This window comes from Phaenicophaeus curvirostris, chromosome 8 (genome assembly GCF_032191515.1).
Source record: "Phaenicophaeus curvirostris isolate KB17595 chromosome 8, BPBGC_Pcur_1.0, whole genome shotgun sequence".
Classification (NCBI taxonomy): Eukaryota; Metazoa; Chordata; class Aves; order Cuculiformes; family Cuculidae; genus Phaenicophaeus; species Phaenicophaeus curvirostris.
Genome location: NC_091399.1, coordinates 7,006,194 through 7,028,914, shown reverse-complemented (window position 1 = coordinate 7,028,914; position 22,721 = coordinate 7,006,194). Strand labels below are relative to the sequence as shown.

Here is a 22,721-nt window from a genome sequence, read left to right as displayed (position 1 = left end):
ACACCTAGTTCAAATCCCCCTGCCATGGGCAGGGACACCTCCCACGAGATCAGGGAGACACCCGATCTCATCCAGGGTTTCCGTGCACCAAGATAATAGAACTAGTAACGTGGCGAGGGGAAATTTAAGAAAAGCAAACCAAAATGGGAGATGGTGTTAGCGCTGGTGAGAGGAAGCTCCATAATAAAATCATTTTGACTTACAAGTTAACCACGCAACTTCTTCAAAGGTGTGGGGGGGTTTAAAATGCATTTAGCATTTTACATATTTAAAAACTCTTTAAAATGTTAAATCAACACAGAAGACAGCCATGGTACAACTTCATGTTGGTAGGGCTTTGCAGATACCACACCCATGGACTTCCTTGCTCCAAACCAGGACTAATGCGCTGAGTTTCGGACTCCAGGCTCTGCTGCAGCAGGCACGGTGCCTTACTTCCAGTACATCTGCTGGCCTACAAGATCGCTCCTGTTCTTTGGTGTCCTGCCAAATATACTGTCAACTACACCGCGTGCCAACACAAGTGGCAACACGAAACTCTGCGGAAATTCATGCTGGTCTGGGTTTTGCAGGTCTGGTGCGCAAGACAGGCGCAAGACAGGGCAGCAAGGGCGATGGGCATAAAACAGAAATACAAATAAGCCTTGAACCTACAAAGCTGGCACGTCAGCAGGACCATTAACCTGTAAAAGCTACTGAAATCCTGAGCATTGAGATATTCCCACAGCCACTGCCCCCTCTTTCCCAACAGGATGCCAGCGCCACAACGAGTCCGTGCTTTCTTCCACTGAGCTCCATCCCAACTTCAACAAGGGAAGGCTCATCCATACAACCTCATCCTCACCCCTAGCTCCCCTTAAAAGACACACTCCTCATCAGTTATAGCTAAGGCACCACAGATAATTTTATTTTAATCAAATACAACATATTTTTTCCTGCTGCGGTTGCTCTGCCTTTTGCACACTTGTCTATTTGTCCATCTCACAATTTCAAATGCCAAAGGACCAGCCAGCACTGCTGAGAATCAAGGAACTAACACAAGTGATGACTACTTTGCCATAAATCCAGTTGTCTACATGGTTTGTGGTAGAAAGAGAGAAGGTTTGGCAAACAAACAATGAGTGCAGCCAGAGATCAGAAAAAACAATGCTTGTAAGTGGAATATTAGCATTTCTACTTGGAAAAGACAACAGGAAGAACCAGTGAAGCGCATTCAGTAAAATCACCACGGTTCAAAACTGGAATACTTACAACCTTCTTGACTGATCTTTACTGTTTCAGAGTTGTAGAAAAACCTTAACTGGAGACCAGAGTCTTTCCTTCCTCATCTTCCTTGACCATAGCCAGTGATGGTCCTCTGCAGGATTCAACCAGCAAATCTACCGGCTGAATCCACCCAGCTGTATCTCACCCACTGAAAAGGTGCACGAAGAGCCAGGTGCTATTTGGTGCCTCCCACAAGAACCTGGGTGTCAGGGATGACCACCCCAAAACCCAGCTTCAGGATGTGCTAACCCCTGGTTACAGCCCATTGCTGGAGAGCAGGCTGGGTCCCAGTTGCTTTGCCAGGCTCATTGCTTCCACTGCTGCCTCTGAAAGGCCAGCATCCTTTATTGCAGCCTACAGAAAAGCGCTCTGGCTCCGAGCCTCTCGCTCGGAAAGCTTTTACTCCCACTAGATGAAAAACAGGAGAAGGAAGCATTTGATCATTCCTGCCCTCTTGACCACACACCTTGAGACCATAATGCGAAGCACGTGCATGCCCTTACACAATTTCCCTCCCAACAGCAAGTGCCTTTTGGTTTCATTAGTCAGCGTCTCATTTTCTCCTGCTCACATTCCCAGCCTCGTGCCATCAGCTGTTTAGCTCTTCACGTTTCAGCTCCAGTCCTCCACCTCGCCACCTCCTCGTTTAATACATTTATGAACAGACACACTGTTCCCACTCTCCACACCGGTTCTCAGCTTATCAATACCAACTCTCGATGGTAACAACCACCAAACAACATGCCCAGGCTCTGCTCCTACCCCAGAAACGAAGAGTTTGTCCACCCCATGAGCACGGTGCTGCAAAGAGAAAGCCCCCAATGATGCCCACGTAATCCCTCCTCTGCTGGGCATCACAGTGGCCAACCAGGGCTCTGAACTGCTTCAATGCTAGTTTTCGGTTCATGCTAAACCCAAAGTGCTTGCAGGCTTCAGCTGGAACAAGGGACTGTAGGAAGGGCTGGGGAGCGGTAGAGAGCTGAGGCTTGGGCACAATCGAAAGCCAGATGCACAAGGGAGTTGCGTATCTTCTAAGGAGGGGGATCAGAAAGCCTGAAAGACATGTTTGCAGCTTACTTTGTCCTTTCATGCATCCATGATTACAGCTTAAATGGTAATGCAAAGCCACAAGAATCCTTCTTCTACGGCATTTAACAGTATTAGAAACCATTGTGCCTAGAAACATTCAGAAGCTAAATCTCAGACTTACTAAGCTCAACAGCAAAATTCTCTGTGACTTCAGCAACACCCAGTTTTACCCCCAGGGGACTGAATGCAAGCGCACGCGGTGCCTAAACCGATATTTACATAATTTTCCTATATGTAAACAAATTAACATAGCCACAATACTTGATTGTACTTCTGTCTTCCATGACCAATGAGTCAGAATTGCTTGTTTATAGCTATTAGCAATATAAACCTGCAATCAATCACTCAGCACTGTCCTCACCCTGCACCAGCAGGGAGAGAACAGCTATAAAAGCCACCAGGAATCAGCAATGAACACCCCAGCCCCAGGACTGAGCTGGCAGCATTAGTATCTGTCAAAGGCAGCAAAAGGAAACATTCTTCTTTGTAATATGAACACAAAAATAGTATTTGGAAAGCAAATATGTTATGAAAACAAAATGAAGCTACCGAGGTACAAGTTGATCAAGGGAGTTAGAAAAATAATCCAGATTTCAACTTACTGGAAAAAAAAAATCAAAGGGGACCCATTTCCATTTTTCTGATAACAAGGCACAGAAAAAGATCAGTCCCACAACATTGCATGCTATAAAGAAACCATCACAGCTGCAAAGACCCCGAATGGGCAACTCCAGTCACAGCAGCTCCACATCCTCTTGGGAAAAAGAGCTGTCGCCTCTCAGCTCCCCCACTGGTGCACCATTCATTATGCCACGGGATCTCTCTGATATTCCAGCAATATCTGCAAGCATATACATTTTCTCCACCTTACTACACACTTCAAAGCTGATTTTCTGCTGCATGCTTGTGCTCCTTTATACTTCTTCCCAATATTCCCTAAAATTTCCCTTGTGAGCACTCATCTCATCCAAGTCTTTCTGGTGTAGAGCTGTAACAAAGCAGCAAACAGGATAAAAACCAGGGGAATTGCTAAAGGCAGCTGCATGCGGCACCCAGAGGGTACTCCTAAATTCCCAGGGAACTAAAAACAAACACTGCACCTCGGACCGCTGTAATTTTCATCAGTTTTAAATTTTGTCCAGCAGTACCCTCAGTGATGAACCAAACAAATGAGCCTCCCAGCTGTGCTGGCTGATGACCAGGCTGCGATGATGAACTAGAGCGTGGCAAGCCAGCTAACAATCCCTACCACTAAGAGGCATCCATACACTACCTTCAGGGCCAAAGTCACTCCCATCTTCTGTTTTCCATCTCTCCTTTGACATTCAAATCAAGATACAAAACCAGTTGTGCAGTCTGATGATACAGAAAGGTCCCTGCGTCTCCTCCAACATTGTTTTTTTCCCCCTGATGCTGAGACCAGATCAGCTTTCCCACCGAGAGCATCTCAGCTCAGCTTGCACTTGGAAGAGACCTTGTGGATGCTGAGTTTAACTCACGGGGTTTGTCTTCATGGGCACAGAAGCAGCAGATCGTGAAGTTTACATGGTACCTTTTTTTTGTTCTTATACCCAACCACCCTCAGCATCTCAAAGCAATAAAGCTGTTTCCGTACAAAACACATTTCAGATGTGTTCATGAGATGTTGCAGGAGTTGGCAGAGAAAGAATGGAAGATTATAAATAGGGAAGAGTGGAATGGGAAATGGAATGCCTGGAAAAGCACAGAGGTCACCAATTTACTCATTATGAGAATCAGTCAGCAAACAGGACAGAGTGATTCACCAGGTAGCACCCATCAAAGAGAGACTACCAAGTCTTCAGAGCCAGCTCCATGGCTCCAGACCTGTGGCTTTTATTCCTGAGGATATTCAGTCACAACTAAGACCGAAAGTGGAGCTGATCTCACATGCTCAGAAAATCAACAGAAGATTTTTTTGGGGACAGTTTCCTTGGCACAGTTAATTCAACCAAGAGATTTGTTTCTTCTGCATTTGGCTTAAGGCAAAAAAAATACAGGAACACAATTACCTTGGTATTTGCCCTCCACTAACAACAAAAGGGCTGTGATAGCAAGATACAGCAAGTGGGTTCTTCATTTGCTTTCCCAGGACAGCAGTTGCTCTTGGGAAAGCAGAGTGGAAGAAACGGGGGGAGGGATTGTCATTAGGATGCTGTTCTCCATCACATTCCCTTGGCATTGTTAGGCTTATTCGTATATCTGAAATCAAACGTTTTATTTTAAAATCAGACATTTAGACTGGTGGGGTTTTGCATCCTGGGGTGCTTTTGGAGGGCAGAGCCAGCAGCGTGACATCTGCTTGCCTTACTCTCGTTAACCATAACAGGAGCAGAGAAATTCCTCCCCATTTAGTGCGAGCCAACACAAACCCCAGAAAAACAAGTGTCCTCGACCTCTTGCGCTTAACGAATGCTCTGGGTGAACTACTTAGAATCATAGAATCACCAGGTTGGAAGAGACCCACCGGCCTCCTCTTCTCCAGGCTAAACAACCCCAGATTCCTCACATGCTCCTCTTGTTCTCCAGCTCCTTCACCAGCTTGGTTGCTCTTCTCTGGACTCTCTCCAGAGCCTCAACATCCTTCTTGTGGTGAGGGGCCCAGAACTGAACACAGCATTCAAGGAGCGGTCTCACCAGGGCCGAGTACAGAGGGAGAAGAACCTCCCTGGACCTGCTGGTCACGCCGTTTCTGATACAAGCCAAGATGCCATTGGCCTTCTTGGCCACCTGGGCCACTGCTGGCTCATGTTCAGTCACTGTCAACCAACACCCCCAGGTCTTTCTCCTCCAGGCAGCTCTCCAGCTCTTCTTCTCTGTAGTCTCCTTTGGTTCTATGCTGCTGCCCAACCTGTTCTGCCTACAAAGAAAAGCCAGGGCAGGGCCTGGAAGGGTTTGGACCAATTTTCACCCAGCAATGACAGCATAATGTGCTGATTCTGCCACATCTGCTCTTGCTTCAACCTCACCACCCTCAGAAGACCAAACCCCGCAGGCTTCGCACAAACTTCCCTGACTCAACAGGAACACCATCCAAACCTCAACTCTGGCGCACACCCTTGCATCAATCTGCAGGAACAGGATCTCTGCTCGCACAGCCCGATGCAGGTCGGAGCTACAGGGGAGGAAAGGCTACGTGTTTGTTTACACCCTCCGCAGCTGACGGGTGCGAAGGGAGCTGGGAGGCACCGAGCAGGCAAAGACAGGGCGCACATCCTTAACTACCACTTTTGGAGCGGCTGAATCAGCACCGGGTGGATGGATATTAACTGCTGACACAGACAGGCAATAAATCACTACCTCTCTGGAGCAACAAGGAAGTCGCGGGGGTGACTGAGTCATCCTCCATCCTGACGCCGTTCCAGGAGCGGAGCCACATACGTCCCCTGGCTTTGGTCTGTGCCCGTGGCCCAAAAAGCGCTTCCAAGCCAAATCCTGCAGTCATCATTCAAAGCTGGAACGCTTTATTTGCACTCAGCAAGAATTCATATATGTTTTTGACACTGCTAAGGGTAACCAGCGCTTAAATTGTTTGCTTAACAAAGGAGTCTATTTAACTACAAGAGTTACACTGAGTATGCAATGTTTTCTGACCCATATAGAAGCTAATAATTTGCATTTTATGGAACCACTTTGCATAGACAACCCATCTTAATAGCCAAAAAACACGCTGTATGAAAATTAATAATTGAAAAGCAGTCGTCAGCACTGCTATTTGTGTTACAGGTAACTCACAACCTCGTTAAATTGTGGCATTAAATTTCAAACGACCTTCTGGAAAGCCGTTCACACCGCCAGCCTTTTTTTAAGGCACGAGCTCGGGGTTCGCCAAGCAGCTGTGGGGGAAGCAGATGACAGCTACTGGGAGCCTGTGGGAGAGGCTGGGAAAAAGCCCCTGTCACGGAGATGTCAGCCTGATCCCTCTTGGCTGAAGAAGTGACTTTGACTTCACGAACCCCCCCTTTCTCCACCCAGTCACTTGACTGGGCTTCTCCCACAGATTTCTGCCTTAATGCCACATTAATCCTACTTCATCCAGTCCTCACACATCTAAGAAGCTCCAGCTTTTTTTTTTTTTTTTTACTCCTCTCAAATCACTAGCTTTTAAACTATTTCTGTTGCAGCACCCAAGCATTTGCTGTGGATGCAAAAAGGCTCAGAGACCTGCACAGAAGTGTAAAGGCAAACAGAAATTACATCACGAAGCCTGGAATTTTCATAGTCTTAGGGAAATTAGGTCCCTTAAATCCCACGGCAACTCAGCAGAGAGTCGAGTGCATAATTTTCCATTACGCTTGTAAAAAACGCCCAAATAAATGTACAACTAAACGTAGCTTCACAAGCCTGAGCATTTATTATTCTCCTAAACGCTGTTACTAAGCCTGAGGCTTCTTATTCCATTGCATTTTTTTTAGGCAACAGTCTCACTCTTGCCAAAATGTCAAAGATGCAGCATGCTCATTATAGGAAAACCTCCCTCAAGAGTCAGCTCCCGTCGCTGGGGAGGAACAACAAACAAACCCCATCCTCTGTGCTGACAATCCCCATCACCTGCCCCTGAGCGCTGCATCCCTTCACCCATCTCCATACTGACGGGGGCTGGCTCATTGGGGGGGATGCACCACAGTCCCTCCTCGCTGCTGACGTCTTTGCTCGGGGCTGTGCCACGTGCTCTGGTACACAATCTGCTCCAGAACACGCAGACTGGCTGTTGCCATTTCCAAAGCCTTCCCTGGTGTATTTCTGCTGACTGAAACAGGGGTTTCAAGATTTAGGGCAGCCAGGGGCTGGTTTATCTCCATATGAACGCCCGCCGGTGTCATTCGCGCAGCTCTTCCAAACAAAACATTCTCGCTGTGATAGCAAAGGCAAACTCCCTCAAACCTAATTTGTTTGGCGGTTAATTAGTATCCTTCGCTGCAAGGTTTGAGACAAAAGGAAGGAGCGTTCCCTGCCTCCCACAAGCATCAAGACTTTTTAATCTCAAAGATATACCTTATCCGACATGACCAAAGCAGAACAAATACAGCCACCTCTTTTGGTTTTTAAGCAGAGGAAAAACAGCAGCAATCATCTCAAAGCTTGTTCAGTGGGAGGTTTGGATTTTCATTTTGGTAGCACCGACCAGCCACTTTTAGGAGATAGGCTCCCACACCTGAAAACTAGGGAGTAATTTGAAAACATAAATCATAAGAAAAAACAACTATATCCCTAAGAACTTTGAGGGGTAAAAATAAAAGAGACTGTATTAGAAAATCCTGGTTGGCTTTTCTTTCACCCTGAGGTACTCATACGAGTCCCTCCTCAACGCATTTCTGTGTGGGTGGAGGGGAGAGCCATCAGATCTGCTTCCCTGGATGCAGCCTGGCTTATTCAGCAGCTTCCATTCTGCTGTTTCACATTCCTGCAAAAAGGAGAGCTTGGAAAAGAAAGCTGAGTCTCTGGGCACCCACCAGACCACAGCTACCGTGCATACGTAAGCAGCACGACTGCACGGGAAGAAAAGGAACGGTGCCCTGTTCTTCAGCATCACACGGCTGACCACGAGCAGCAGCCCAAACCACATCTTTAAAGAGCCTCCTTCAGTGAACACGTAACTGCTGAAGGAGCTTTCCTAGTGACAGTGCGCTGGGTAAATCCCTCTGCAACAAAAGCCCAAAGTCCTGTGCATCTTGTCGGTACATTTATTGCACGTTGTTTGCATCCCCTTTAAGAGGCAGCCGAGATGAGCAGGTTTGTAGACAAAATTGGGTACTGCCAGAAGAGAGAAACATCTTAGTCATCCCTCCAAGCTGGAGCTGAAATGGGATTAGAGCCCGTTACCAGCCCTTAAAAAGACAGCGTTTGTTTTGTTTTACCAGCTGATTCCTCCCTCAGACTGCTTTCAAGTGGAGATGTGCAAACAGCTCATATATCGAACGGCAAACTAAAAAGGACTTCTCTGAACAGAAAAGCAAGCTTCAATAAGCCCGTTTCCCCAGGAATGGCACATCAGTCTGTCCTCTAGAAACCTGAGAAGTGGACAGCAAATGCTGCTGCCACCATAAGAAAGGTGGGGAGAGATATCTGCTCCTTCCTCCCTTGAAAAAACTATCTCCCTGCACAATATCCTCAATTGCACAGGCTCCACAGATCTGATCAGCCAAGTTGAAAACCCAGAGGTCTGTCAAACACGCCCAATTACATTAAAGTCATTTTGCTTTTATTAATAAAAACTTGGGATGGGATGAGGTAAAAATCCTAAGGGGAAAAGCCTAAAAGGTAAGCCCCTCCCTCTCACCAAAGAAAGAGCTGTCTTTATGCAGATAAACACCTGTATCAGGCAACCCGGATAAACTTTTCCTTGTTTATTATAAAAGCATAAGTTCACCAAGGTCCTTTCATGCTCTGATGTATGAAATTATTCCAGCTGCAGATTGTTTCAAGTCAAAGGCATGAGGCTACAATATTTATAGATATGTTCAGGGCTAGAAGTCAGGTCAGCAATAACACAGCTACGACTTCAACGCCTAACACACCCTGCTGGGAAAATGCTCACCTGATATATATATCCTGGGAAATTTTTCATATTAAATACACATTTCAAGTGAATTTAATTTTTATCTTTTTCCAGACTTGATGGAAAAGTCCTTTACTTTCTGTTAGAGATACAGAGGAAAAACAAACAGAGGCCACTTCCGTAGTAAAAGGAAAGACCCTGATGTGATCCTCATGCTTTCAGACACATTTGCTGGTTTGGGTTTCATTTATCAGCAATAGAATTCCACTCTCAAAAATGGGCCCTCAGGTTTACGAAGCACAGAGATGAATCTCTGCAAATAACTCAAAGCACAGGTAGACACTGCTCCACAAAACGGTTTTCCCCAATTCAAACAACAAATTATGAATTCCTAACGGTTTAAAAATGTGTTTCTCCAAACCTCTAATCCAGAGCCCTGCCTAAAGGCTGCTCAGGACTGGATCAATATTCCAGTTAAACCCCTCGGCGCTGCATCTCTTCACTCCAGAATTACCTTCCTTTGAAGCAAGCATCAGCGGACACACAGACAAGAGATGCTGTTGGATTAGTGTTCTGTTGCAGCGATCTTATCCATATGCATGTACTGTTATTGTGTAGAGCATCATTATGTAAGTGTTTATTTTTAAATGTCTGTCCGGTCACTTTCTACTACGATCCCAACCGTAAACCAGTAAACTGAAATCCCACCCACTTTAATCATAAGTTTACGGGCTTAAGAGTGGAAGAACAGTAGAAATGACAAGATGAAGATTTTCTGTTTGCTTTAAAAACGTGAAAAATTTACCCATTTTTATCAACAGGACTTCAGAAGCTGCCATAATAATAAATAAATCACCAACCTTTAGAGGGGCTCTTCTAATAAACCAAACTTAACTGCCATCCCCAGCAGTACGAGCACCCAGTGCAACCATCTCTGTAACCTAGACAGATTCCTGGACCACCAGTACAAAGGCAAACACTGTAGGTTGATTCACAGCCAGAAGATCCTCTTCCCTGCCACAGGAAGGAAAAGTGCAATTTAAACCACAGCTTTTTAACACCCACTTATTCCTGAGATGGCTCGGGATGGCGTATTGAAAGCTAACCGGGAGAACAATTCAGGGCCCATGTTTATACTGCATGATGCTGCTGCACTTCTTGCAATCTGTATTTCTTAACTTCAAGCTCTTCGGTACAACTTTTCAATGCTGCAATCTATGTACAGGATGTATGGCTGCAGAAATCCCATTATTGTTGTATTTGAACCTTCTTTTGCATGCAACCACCTAAATGCAACAGTATGTGTGTAAGAAAGGCAACTGTAAATGGGGTTGGGAGGGTACCTTACTGCAAACATATAGCAGTGATATTCGTATACATCCCCATGCATAGTACGTCTCCATGTAAAAATCTAAAAAGAAAGATACTCTTCTAGAATTCAAACAAAATCACAGGGCAGGTACTTCAAATGGCAAGTCGTAAAACAAAAGACATAAAATCCTCTCCAGAGTGCACAACGACACCAGAAGAGGAGGCTGAGAGGAGACCTCATTGCTCTCTACAACTATCTGAAAGGAAGTTGTGGAGAGGAGGGAGCTGGCGTCTTCTCCCAGGTGACAGAGACAGGACAAGAGGGAATGGCCTCAAGCTCCATCAGGGGAGGTTCAGGCTGAACATTAGGAAAAAATTTTTCACAGAAAGGGTCACTGGGCACTGGAACAGGCAGCCCAGGGAGGTGGTTGAGTCACCGTCCCTGGAGGTGTTTAAGGGACAGGTGGACAAGGTGCTGAGGGACATGGTTTGGTGTTTGATAGGAATGGCTGGACTTGATGATCCAATGGGTCTTTTCCAACCTAGTGATTCTATGACACAGGATGCTGTGGACACTCATCCCATAAAGGTTCTCCAAACATATGAGATATTTCCAAGAACGCAATCCATTGGCAGCTATTAAACACTAAAGCCTCAGTGAAATGCCCAGTCCAAAGATTTCTGAGAGTGATGACTGTGGGAAGGGTTTACCAGGAGGAGGAGAACTGCAGTTACAGTTTTCCTACGCACCTGTAAGCAGCCCCATCAGAAAAGATGCTAAGGAAGGCACACCTCTAGTCTGACCAAGAATAAGCGCTCTTACTCAGTTCGCAAAATTGAAGATGACAAGATACCACCCTGTTAATAAATCGGAGCCGAAGTAGACCAGCACCAGTATAAGAACTAGTCTTAGAATTGCATATCACATTCCATACCGCCTCCTCTCTGAATGCCCTGCAATAATATGAGCCCAAACAGCATTACCTGTTCCCAAAAGCACCTCTTCAGATTCCAGCATACCCAAAATGTGCTCATGTGCATCAGTCACAGGTAGGGTACACGGCGCAAATGCAAGGCAGTAGCACACTGATATATATTTGCAGCTTTGCAATTAGATGCCTGTTTGGATGGAATTGAACACAGGCAGCAAGGAAATAAGTAACAATAATACTAAAAAAGACCCTTTCCAAGATGTTTTCTCACATGCATCCAAAAGGTAGTGCTGTTCCATCATCTTCTGCCGAAAGATGGAAGAGCAGCATCCTGAGGGTCCCTGAACGAGAGGAAGGCTGGTCGGGCTCAGGCTCCGCCAAGACCTCTGGAACACCAACTGCCTAGAGCCAGCTATTCCTCCTTTTCCCCAAACACTTAACACCACTGCAGGCCATAATAACAGCGGGCATATTCCATGCTACGCTACTTCCAGAGTGGCAGAGCCCACGCGAGGCACTGGAGAGGTCCCTGCCATAACGCGTCCGAGCTATTTCCCCACATCCTGGGCTCCCATCTTCCCCTCTTTTATGTTGGTTCTTGTCTCTCCCGGTGGGGTCTCACCTCCGATACAGCAGCATCAACCTTTGCCGTGCAGCCCACACGTCATCGCCTCCTCTTGGAGCAGATTGAGGGAGACAAGCCTTAAAAAATCTCTCCTGCAGCAATGCCGCTTCCACGACAACAACAAGAAACAGCCAACTAATAATGGACTGGCTGAGGGGGCTGCCAGCTTCAGGAAACGTGTCTGGAATTGTATTTCTTTTCCTATTTTATTTTAAAAGCTTCCAGTTGAGCGCTGGTCATCCTCCCAGAGCCAACACCTGCGCTGCAATTAGCACAGAGCCGGCACAGCATCCCAGGCACGAGTGAGCTGTGCACAAAGCTCGTCAACTAAACGAAGCTGAAATAAGTTTGTCCATGCAGGCAGGCAGGACATAATGCACCGCGGAAAGCTCCAGGAGTACAGACAATCAATAGGAAACACATTATAACCCTGAGAAGTTTACCAAAAACGTATTTACTGTGTTATTGCCTCCACTCATTGTGGTTTGGTCCAATACGCAAGTCACAGCGCATCTCTCCGATACAAGCAGTCGTCTTAAATCCACAGTGTTATATATATCATTTGTTTAGCCAAAGCTGAATGATCATTTCAACCTTTGTTAATCTGATTGCATAACAAACTACAGCAGCCTTAAATAACCACGCCGGCGGCTCAGTTGAAATAATTTGTTTGAGCGCCCTGCTTCATTTAAAAACAAAGAGAAATGGATAACGGAGAAAGAAGAAAACCTAAGCCCCCCCCCAAACACTGTTTTCATGGCTGACTATGGTACAAGATTGATATCATGGTGTGTAGATGCAGTGCAACAACTTCACACCTGGCATGGGCTGCAAGCACAAGGTAGAATCATAGAATATTTAGGGCTGGAAGGGATCTTAAAGATCATCTAGTTCCAATCCCCCTGCCTTGGGCAGGTAAAGCGATATGTTTTCAACCCGCTGAACAATATTGTGCAATAAAAGCACATTCTGACAGATCTTATTCACAGCTCCAGCGCAGGCTTCTTATGCAAACAACGCCGCATGGATTTTCAAAACAAGTAATTGCACATATATAAACAAAGGCCATCATTTACATGGCAGATCCTATAAAAGCTTATCTGCCATATGACGTCACACCCACTAATTACTACTTAAAGTACCAGTGCCCCAGCGCTCCTGCCCTCCCATCCCAAAATGAACACAATTAATATCAAACACTGCTCATCCATGCCTGCGCCTCTCGGAAATAAACACACATGGGGCACCTCCCGGGACAGAGCAGTATTTAAAGGTTCTTCAGACAATGAGAAGATTTATAATAATTATCATTATCATCATCACAAGGCCTTAAAGAAATTGAGCTGCCTCATCATGCAACACTTAATGTAAGGTTAAACAACATCACACAGTATCGCTGCTTGTACCAAAGGGCAAACACCTCCAGCCCCCAGACACCGGAGACCTTCAGAAACACAGAATCACAGTCATTTAGGTTGGAAAAGACCTTTAAGATCATTGAGTTTTGATAGGAATTGTAGCACTCGATGATGCTGTGGGTCTTTTCCAACCTAGTGATTCTGTGAGTTCAACTGTAAACCCAACACAGCACGGAACCTTACGGCTGTTATCAAACAGCGAGTCAGAAAATCGAAAGCAAAACACACGTATTTCTTTGAAGAGGCTCAGAAACAGATTGTTTCCACTGAAACCCAACCCACCGGGGCGCAGGGAAGATGAAGTGCAGGCAAATGGGAAACCGAGGGCAGGAAAATGGGAAACCGAGGGCAGGAAAATGGGAAACCGAGTAAGGCCAGGAACACGTTTTGGCATCTCTTCACCAGTTCATGATCAGCTCATGAGAAATCAAGAGGCAGTGGCGGGGGCCGATGTGAAACTGCCTATAGATTGCAGCCAGCTTTGTACAGCACACAACAAAACCCATCCTGTCGAGTGATGCCTGCGGCAGCAGCCCCAGCGCAGAAGTTATGGATAAGGCAGGCATCAGCGACCGACTCCCTAATCAACGTGTATCCCAACACCTTTGTAAGGGAAAGCAAGCTAAGGATCTCTGCTCCAGGCACAAATCTCCGCTCCCCTGAGTCTGCAGCACCCAGAAACCCCTCAGGATTGGCTGCCCAGTGAGGTGGATGAGTCCCCATCCCTGGAGGTGTTTAAAAGACGAGTAGATGAGGTGCTCGGGGATGCGATTAGCGGACAGATACGGTTGGACTCGATGATCTCAAAGGTCTTTTCCAAACAAGCGATTCTATGATTATCTCTCGAGGGGGGAGAACCCACACATCAGCCCCCCGCACCGGGGCAGAAAGCAGGTCTGCCCACACCAGCTGGGTCTGTTCCACCTCGCCCTCGCTCAGCCCGCACCGAATTCACCATTTCTGCGCGTTATGAGGAGTCTGACATCACGGTGGTTGCGCGCCCAGCCTGACACCTACAGTTAACTCGGAGATGCAGTGAGAGCATCCCGGCTCCCGGGTGCTGCCCCCCAATCCTGCCGAGCCCTTGGGGGCAGCAGACACCCCCACACCCCAGATCCGCCCAGGGAAGCCCTGCGATGCCTTCTGTCTCCTCCACAGAGCCGGTGGACCCGCAGCGAGCGGAGGGAGGGGGGCACCCACACCCGACCCCCCAGCTCAGCACCCTGAGAGAACCAACCCCGCTGAACCCCGTGGGAGAGATGTGCCCCCCGAGACCCATTGAAAGCCATGGGAGAGCTGTGCCCCCCCAAGCCTCATTGAAACCCGCGGGAGAGACGTGACCCCCCCGACTCATTGAAATCCATGGGAGAGACATGACATGCCCCCCCCGCCCCAGACCCATTGAAACTCACGGGAGAGACGTGCCCCCACCCCAGCCCCACTGAAAGCCACGGCAGCACTGTGCCCCCCCAACCCTATAGAACCCAATGGGAGAGCCGCGTCCCCCCCAGCCCCACTGAGCCCCAAGGCAGCACTGTGTCCCCGCCAGCTCCACTGAATCCCCACCCCCCCAGCCCCACTGAACCGTTGAAACCCATTGAGATCCACAGTAGCACTGTGCCCCCACCCAGCCCCACAGAACCCCTGGCAGAGCCATACCCACCCCCAGCCCCACTGCACTGCACGGCATCCCCGTGCCCCCCCCAGCCCCACAGAACCCCACGGCAGAGCTGCACCCCCCCAAGCTCCATTCAACCCCAGAGCAGAGCCGTTCCCCGCCCCAGTCCCGCTGAGCCCCAGGGCAGAGCCGTGCCCCCCCCAACCCTACAGAACCTATGGCAGAGCCGTGCCCTCCCAAAACCCTACAGAACCCATGGCAGAGCCGCGCCCCCCCCCGCCCCACTGAGCCCCACAGCAGCACCGTGCCCCGCTAGCCCCATTGAAACCCCACAGAAGAACCGCGCCCCCCCCAGCCCCACTGCATTGCACGGCATCCCTGTGCCCCCCCCAGCCCCCCAGAACCCCATGGCAAAGCCGTACCACCCCCTCCAGCCCCACTGAAAGCCACAGCAGCACCGCCCCCCCCCCACCAGCCCCATTGAATCCTCCTTCCAGCCGCCCCCCACATTGAACCCAGGGCCCCCCCCCGGCCCCAGGGCCGCTCACCTCCGGGAACGCCGCGGGGAGCTGCTCCCCCAGCGCGGGCGGCGGCGGCGGCGGCGGAGCGGGCGGGAGGGGAGGGGAGGGGCGGCGGAGAGACCGCCCCCGGGGGGGAACCGGGGCTGGGGACCGCCCCGGGGCGGGGAGGGACATCGGGGGGGCGGGGTACGGGACCGTGGGGTGCGCTGTGCCCTCCTCTTGGGGAGGATAAGGGGCCTCCGGTGGGGATAACAGGACCCTGGGATGCTGGGCACCCTCCCCCAGTTGGGATGCAGGAACCCCCAGTGGGATACGGGACCCTGGGATACTGGGCGCCCTCCCCCGGCAGAGATTCGGGATCCCGGGATGCTGTGTGTCTTCTCCCGGTGGGGATGGGGGACCCCGGGGTGCTGGGCGCCCTCCCCCGGTGAGGATGCGGGACCCCCGGTAGGGTTACGGGACCCTGGGGTGCTCTCTGCCCTCCCCTTGTGGGGGATGAGGAACCCCCGGTGGGGATACGGGACCCTGGGATGCTGGGCACCCTCCCCCATTTGGGATGCAGGAAGCCCCGGTGGGGATACGGGACCCTGGGATGCTCTGTGCCCTCCCCTGGGGAGATATGCGGGACCCCAGGATACTGGGCGCCCTCCCCCGGCAGAGATTCGGGACCCAGGGATGCTGTGTGTCTTCTCCCGGTGGGGATGAGGGACCCCACAGTGAGGATGTGGGACTCCAGGATGCTCTGTGCCCTCCCCCAGTTGGGATGCGGGACCCCCAGTGGGGATGCAGGACTCCGGGATGATGTGCACCCTCCCCAGGTGGGGGTACAGGCCCCCCAGTGTCTGCCACCTCTAGACAATGTTTAAGGGCCCTACCAACCAATACCACTCTATGATTTTATGATAACGCTCTCGGACACATGGTGTGAATGTTGAGGTTGTGCAGGGACACGGCCTGTGTTTGATGTTCCCTGTGCGTTCCTTCCGATACAAACCGTTCCGTGGTTCTGTTTCTGCTGCCACGCTGTTTTATTGAAAATCATAGAATCATAGAATGGTTTGGGTTGGAAGGGACCTTAAAGATCACCCAGTTCCAACCCCCTGTCATGGGCAGGGACACCTCCCACTGGATCATCCAACGTGGCCTTGAACACCTCCAGGGATGGGGCAGCCACAGCTTCCCTGGGCAACCTGGGCCAGGGCCTCACCACTCTCATCATGAAGAAATTCTTCAAAAACATGGCAAGGAAAAGCCCCAGCAAGACTGCAGGCCCCTGGGGGCAACAAGACACCCTCCCTTGGGGGGGCTGCAGGACCCCCAGCTGAAGCCACCTCTGGATGATGTTTAAGGTCCCTTCCTACCCAAACCATTCCGTGATTTCTATGATAATGCTCTCAGACACATGGTGTGAATGTTGGAGTTGTCCTAAGCAGAGGCTGGAGCTGGATTCATTGATCCATTCAGGATATTGCATACTGAAGAGCTATTTTTAGAAGCTGGAAAATGATAATTAGTCTAAATGATTTCTGATATCCAGAACATGTTTGGCACTAAATGTAGCCCACATCAACTGAGCCTGGTGCTCTGTCCCTGCCTTGTGGTGCTTGAACCGGTTATTAGTCCACTACCCCAAGAATAAATTAGAGTTTTAATATCAAAACCAAGGGCCGAGGGTTGTTCCTGCAAGAAGATGACAACTTTCATCCTGACTTTTCCGTATGGTACAAAACAAATCATGAGGGGAGGCCTCATTGCTCTCTACAGCTACCTGAAAGGAAGTTGTGGAGAGGAGGGTGCTGGCCTCTTCTCCCAAGTGACAGGGGACAGGACGAGAGGGAATGGCCTCAAGCTCCACCAGGGGAGGTTCAGGCTGGACATTAGGAAAAAATGTTTCACGTAAAGGGTCATTGGGCACTGGAACCGGCTGCCCAGGGAGGTGGTTGAGTCACCTTCCGTGGAGGTGTTTAAGGCATGGGTGGACGAGGTGCTGAGGGACATGGTTTAGTGTTTGATGGGAATGGTTGGACTTGGTGATCCGGTGGGTCTCTTCCAACCTGGTGATTCTATGATTCTATGATTCTATGATTCTATGATTCCTGATTCAGTTGTCCTGCAGTTGTGGGAATGAATGAGCTTGGATCTGGGGGAGCCATGGATCAAAGAGAAGCCAGGGACAAACATTTGCAAAGACGTAATAATTATTATAAGAAAAAAGCAACACACATACACACAAGTCCCTCAAAACTCTGAGAAAGCAGAAGGATGAGGATAGAAATGGGTACTGAGAGAGTCATGGCGCCGCAGATTGTTTTCTTTTGAAAGAAGCTCCACTTTTGAGCAGATGTTCTGATGATGATGTTTTGAGCTCCACTGGATGGAGCAGAGAGTGTGTTGTGTGCAATTAATTTCCAACAATGGCAGCAGGCTTTAAAGCTGGTGAGTTGGTGTCTCAAAGTCTGAAATTCTGCACTACGAGAGGTTATTTGTTTGCTTAATCTACACATTGTTTCTGTTCTGATGAATCTGTTTGACCTTCCAGTGCCTGAAGGGGCTACAAGAAAGCTGGGAAGGGACTGTTCACAAAAGCTTGGAGTGATAGGACGAGGAGGAATAGTGTTAAATTGGAAAGGGGCAGATTTAGACTAGACAGAAGGAGGAATTTCTTCCTGATGAGGGTGGGGAGGCCCTGGCCCAGGTTGCCCAGGGAAGCTGTGGCTGCCCCATCCCTGGAGGTGTTCAAGGCCAGGTTGGATGGGCCTTGGGCAGCCTGATCCAGTCCCTGCCCATTGCAGGGGGTTGGAACTGGCTTTAAGGTCCCTTCCAACCCAAACTATTGTAGGATTCTATAATTAGGGCATGGTTTTCACCCCGGGCCAATGTATATTGTGTCCAATGTGGATTTAGTCATGGTAGGAATATGGACTTGTTTTCTGGTGCTCATGCTGACATTATATGGTCATAGCATACTTACATTCACAGAAGAGCATTTTCCATGCAGAGAGAAACTTAAGTGTTACAGCTGCTGTATATTTAGAACAGGGCTTAAAGATGGAAGATGTCAGAGGGAGCACTGGAAACAGCAGGGCTCTTAAGAGAGCAGTTAAAATGATGGTATAAAAATATCAATTTGGCCTGTTTATTATAAAAAAAAAGATATTTGGCTTTCATCAAACTACTGCACTGAAATCAATGTATATGTGTGTGTGTGTGTGTCATCCATGTTGCTTAAGTTCTATCAATAGAATCTGCTGGCTTTTCTCCTAAAAAAGGGAATAAAGTTCGCTCTATGCCAAAGGTGTACATATTGTACCCATGTCCTTCTTGTTATTGGCAAAAAATAAACTATTTAGACTAGATGTAAGGAGGAATTTCTTCACAATGAGAGTGGTGAGGCCCTGGCCCAGGTTGCCCAGGGAAGCTGTGGCTGCCCTACCCCTGGAGGTGTTCAGGGCCAGGTTGGATGGGGCTTGGAGCAACCTGATCCAGTGGGAGGTGACCCTGCCCATGCCAGGGGAGTTGGAACTGGATGATCCTTAAGGTCCCTTCCACCCCAAACTATTCCATGATTCTATGATTCTATTACTTTAGTCAGGTAGTTGTTACCAGCACAAGTGAGTTCCAAGACTAAAAATTGCTGCAAATGCCTAAGTGATGCTCTTTTATTTTCTGAGAGGTGTGGGTGATTTCCTGATGTTTTAATGAAGCTTCATATTTCAGAAATGCAAGAAATTGGAGAAATCCTGGCTTGGATTACAGATAAATAGATGGAATTGCTGCACATTTTTTTCCAGTTAATAGAAGTTCAGAACTAAAACTAAAACGCTGCACAAACTTCTGCCAGGAACAATTTAAAGATTCTGATTAATTGGTATCATCTAGACCCTGCCTGGGAGATGCTAACGTAAACTCCATGATGACAAAATCCATTTTCCCTTTAAGAATAATAGTTCCAAAGCATTGGAACCATTTCCTAAACATTCTACTATTCAAGGGTTTTTGTGGGGTTGGAAAATACAGTCACCGTAAAAGGGCTCTCGACAGCCAGGGAGGAGAAACGGCACCAGGCTCACGCAGACCCCATCACTGGTGCTGCTGGATAAAGAAGAGAGGGCACAAAAAGGCACAAGCTCTGTAGATTCAGCTCCCTCCCCCCCCGGCCCCGTCAATTTTCCATGTCCCGTAGTATTTGAAGACGTCACATAACAAAAATTTTTACAAGATGGCAATCTTGCTGGGGTGGGTTTGATTCTGTAAATCAACGAGCTGCTCTTTGAGCTGTTCTGCTGCCTGACAAGCGATACAGGAACAGACGTGTGAACTTCTCAGCTTCTTTTTAATGGTGCGTTGACATCAAAGTCTTGCTTTGCATATTTAAATGATGACAAATTAGTGGGTGTTTGTTTTGCGCAGTCTGGTCCTGCTCATTGCATTCCCTATTGTTACTAACATGGAAATGGTGTTAATCTGCAATAAAATAAAAAACAGATCACAACTTCTTGATGCATTAGAGAATGCTTTTTAACCAATAAATAATTATCTTAGCATACATAATGCCCTTGGAAACATGAACTGCTCCCATTCACCCCACTGAGCAGTACACCTGTTCAGAGGAGTCCAGGATATCTTAAAAGGGTAAAAGATTGCTCTGTGTTACTTAGTGCTGTGTAATTCTCCTCAATTTTCTTTTCCACGTGTTTGCCCTCACAGAACAGGGCTGACGTTAAAAGCCTGAGACAGAAAGCAAGCCCAGCTGCAGGAGAAACCTTTAGATACCCCAGGGAATTTTCAGAAAATCTTTGCTGATCCCAGTTCTATAAACAATGCTTGTCTGTTTACTCTTCGGATTCAATTATTCTCTTTATACCCAGGTTTGCAATTAGGACAGATAGGACAAAACAGATAGAGAAGCCCTCAGATAAGCCACGCAGATTTTGGATGCTGTATAAATAAGAGATCCGTGTCTGAGCATCTAATTCTGAGGTCCAAATACCAGATTAAAGACTTCGCAAAGCTGCCTGTTCTTTTCAGGCAAAAGCAGGAAGAGGAAAATATAAGCAGGAACTCTAGTTTTCAGTTATTTAAAAATTTGGGTGCAACACAGGTACTGCTAAAGTTAATACAATGAGTTTCTTAGCATGAAGCATGTTTTATGCTGGAGCTGGTGTTGCGGGCCATGTGGCTATAGTAAGATAAACGCAACCAGGATCCATGTGGTTTGCTTGCCTGGAGGCACCGTTTGTCAGAAACCCTCACCTTTTGCTCTACGACTTCTCTAACAGGGCAACATCTGATCTGAAAGCACAGGGAACAAGTGACAACCGAGGGCTGGATGCTACGGTCCTGTTTGTGTCACCAGCAAAAGGTCCCGTTGACTTTCCTGCTGCAAAACTGGATCCAAAGCACATGCTGAGTTATACTCGTTACTGACTTAGCAGCAAAAAAGCAAAGAACACTTTCTTCTAGTCTGCATTTGTTTCCCAATGCCAATTAGGCCAGCATGACTTTCTGTTTAAGCCTCTTAAGCCTTAACACAGCTCATTTTGAAGCTAAATTGCAGAGAGAGAGCACTTAGGTGAGTAGCTCTATCTCCTCCTGTGGAAAGCTGGTCATCTCCTGTTGGGAGCATTGAGGGACACTGCTCCCTAGTGATTTCTTCTTCTGGCACAGGTATTTGCAAAGCACAGATACGCTTCCCCTCCTCATCTCCATCAGGAACATATGTAGTTTTAAATTAGGGCCCAGAGTTTTAAGTTAAGACAGAAATAGGGAGATTGTCCCACCCTGAGACCTCCATACACCAGTACTCTTGGATATGCGCTACCTACTCGAGGTTCCTCGTGGCTACAGATGACATCCATTTGGATGTGCTACCATGTCCTATTGGATGTGGTAAATACCTCAAAGGAGGCTGCCGAGACCTTGGCTGAAATGGGGCGGGTTATTGGGAAGCCATCCTTCATACAGGGTATTTTATGTCAAATTTTGCTGTCTGGGTACTTGGGAAAGCGTTGGGTTGGTGTGATGGGAGATAAGAGTTGCTCTGTAACGGTTCCTTGGCAGGACAACTGTGATACAATAATAGCAGTTTACTTGTTATGATAAGATCTTAACTACTGATGCTGAATATTGAGATACCTACAGTAGGAGATAAGCATTGTTAATTTTTAAGTAAATCACTCTATCAGGGGCCCATAAAAATACTGTTTGCAAGAACATAAAGCAAAACCTGGTGACTATAACAGTAAAGAAGAATTAGGGGATTTTTCCTGTATTTTAATGCACCAGAAAAAAACACATTCCAAGTTTGTAACTAGTTGAAGGATTTCTTCAAATAGTAAAAGCTGGCATGGGCGAAGTTATCATTGTGTTCTACCCAAGCCATTTATCCAGAATGCAGCAAGGGACCGTGCACCATGTGCAAAGTTAAATTTGAACGCAGCTTCTATTAGATCAATGTCTCATGTCTCAACATCTCTGATGGGCAAACAATGATTCAGCAAAGTAGCCTACATCACAGAACGGGCCTGAGAAGCAAAGGTACAAGCCATAGCTAAGAGGTCACGTTAGGACAAGAAGGAATGGCCTCAAATTGTGCCAGGGGTGGCTCAGATTAGACATCAGGAAAAATTTCTTCACTGGAAGGGTTCTCAGGCATTGGCAGGGGCTGCCCAGGGAGCTGGTGGAGTCCCCGTCCCTGGAGGGGTTTAAAGATGGGTGGATGAGATGCTGAGGAAAATGGTTTAGTTGTGGACAGGTACGGTTAGACTCAATGATCTCAAAGGTCTTTTCCAAACAATTCTACGATTCTGTTTTCACTAGCCCAACTTCCTTCTTTTCTTGCACTGAAAGCACCTGCTTGTTTGCATCACTTTTCATACCAGATAGGAGAATACACTGACTTCAGAATATAACTGCCCATACGGGATAGAAGGTCTGTTTCACTGTGCAAAATTGCCTGTTATTCCCTTTTAATTTCCATGCTGAGAAAATAAAGGAAAAATACCATCATTATGCTGGCAGAGAATTTAATTGCATTCAAATCAAAGCGAAATTATGATTCCCTTAGAAATTGTAGCTTGGTCCAAAACACTGAGCTCTAATGGAGTGATTGTTGCTGCACACCTTTACAGACAACATTAAACTGACAGAAAGTGTGTATTATAGTCAATAAGGGAATTGTTACTTTAAATTTCACAACTCGTATGGATATGTGATTATTCACAAATGCATTTTTATTGTAATTTTTGCATATAGTTTATGATCGGGAGCTCTAGGATAGGACTTGTCTGCCTTATCTTAGGTGTTTCAGTTACCACTCCACAGCATCAATGGCTCCTTTTAGAGTCAATGAGGAGAAATGAAGACCTCCAAAGGCTGATTTATCTTAAGATGAAATGACTGATCTCCTGGAGGCTTGTTTTGCT

General features: G+C 47.6%; 1 protein-coding gene across 3 annotated transcripts in view; it reads right to left on the bottom strand.

The window, feature by feature from the left end:
* Nucleotides 1-15,408, bottom strand: part of C8H1orf21 (chromosome 8 C1orf21 homolog) — a 129,834-nt gene extending 114,426 nt beyond the window's left edge. The window contains exon 1 of one of the 3 annotated variants that reach the window (XM_069862335.1): nucleotides 15,325-15,408. The gene's annotated coding sequence lies outside the window, so the exon portion shown is untranslated. Of the gene's footprint in view, nucleotides 1-11,737; nucleotides 12,040-15,324 lie in introns of those variants that run through there. The other 2 variants (XM_069862336.1, XM_069862337.1) reach the window with 2 other exon arrangements.
* Between the last annotated feature and the right edge of the window lie 7,313 nt (nucleotides 15,409-22,721).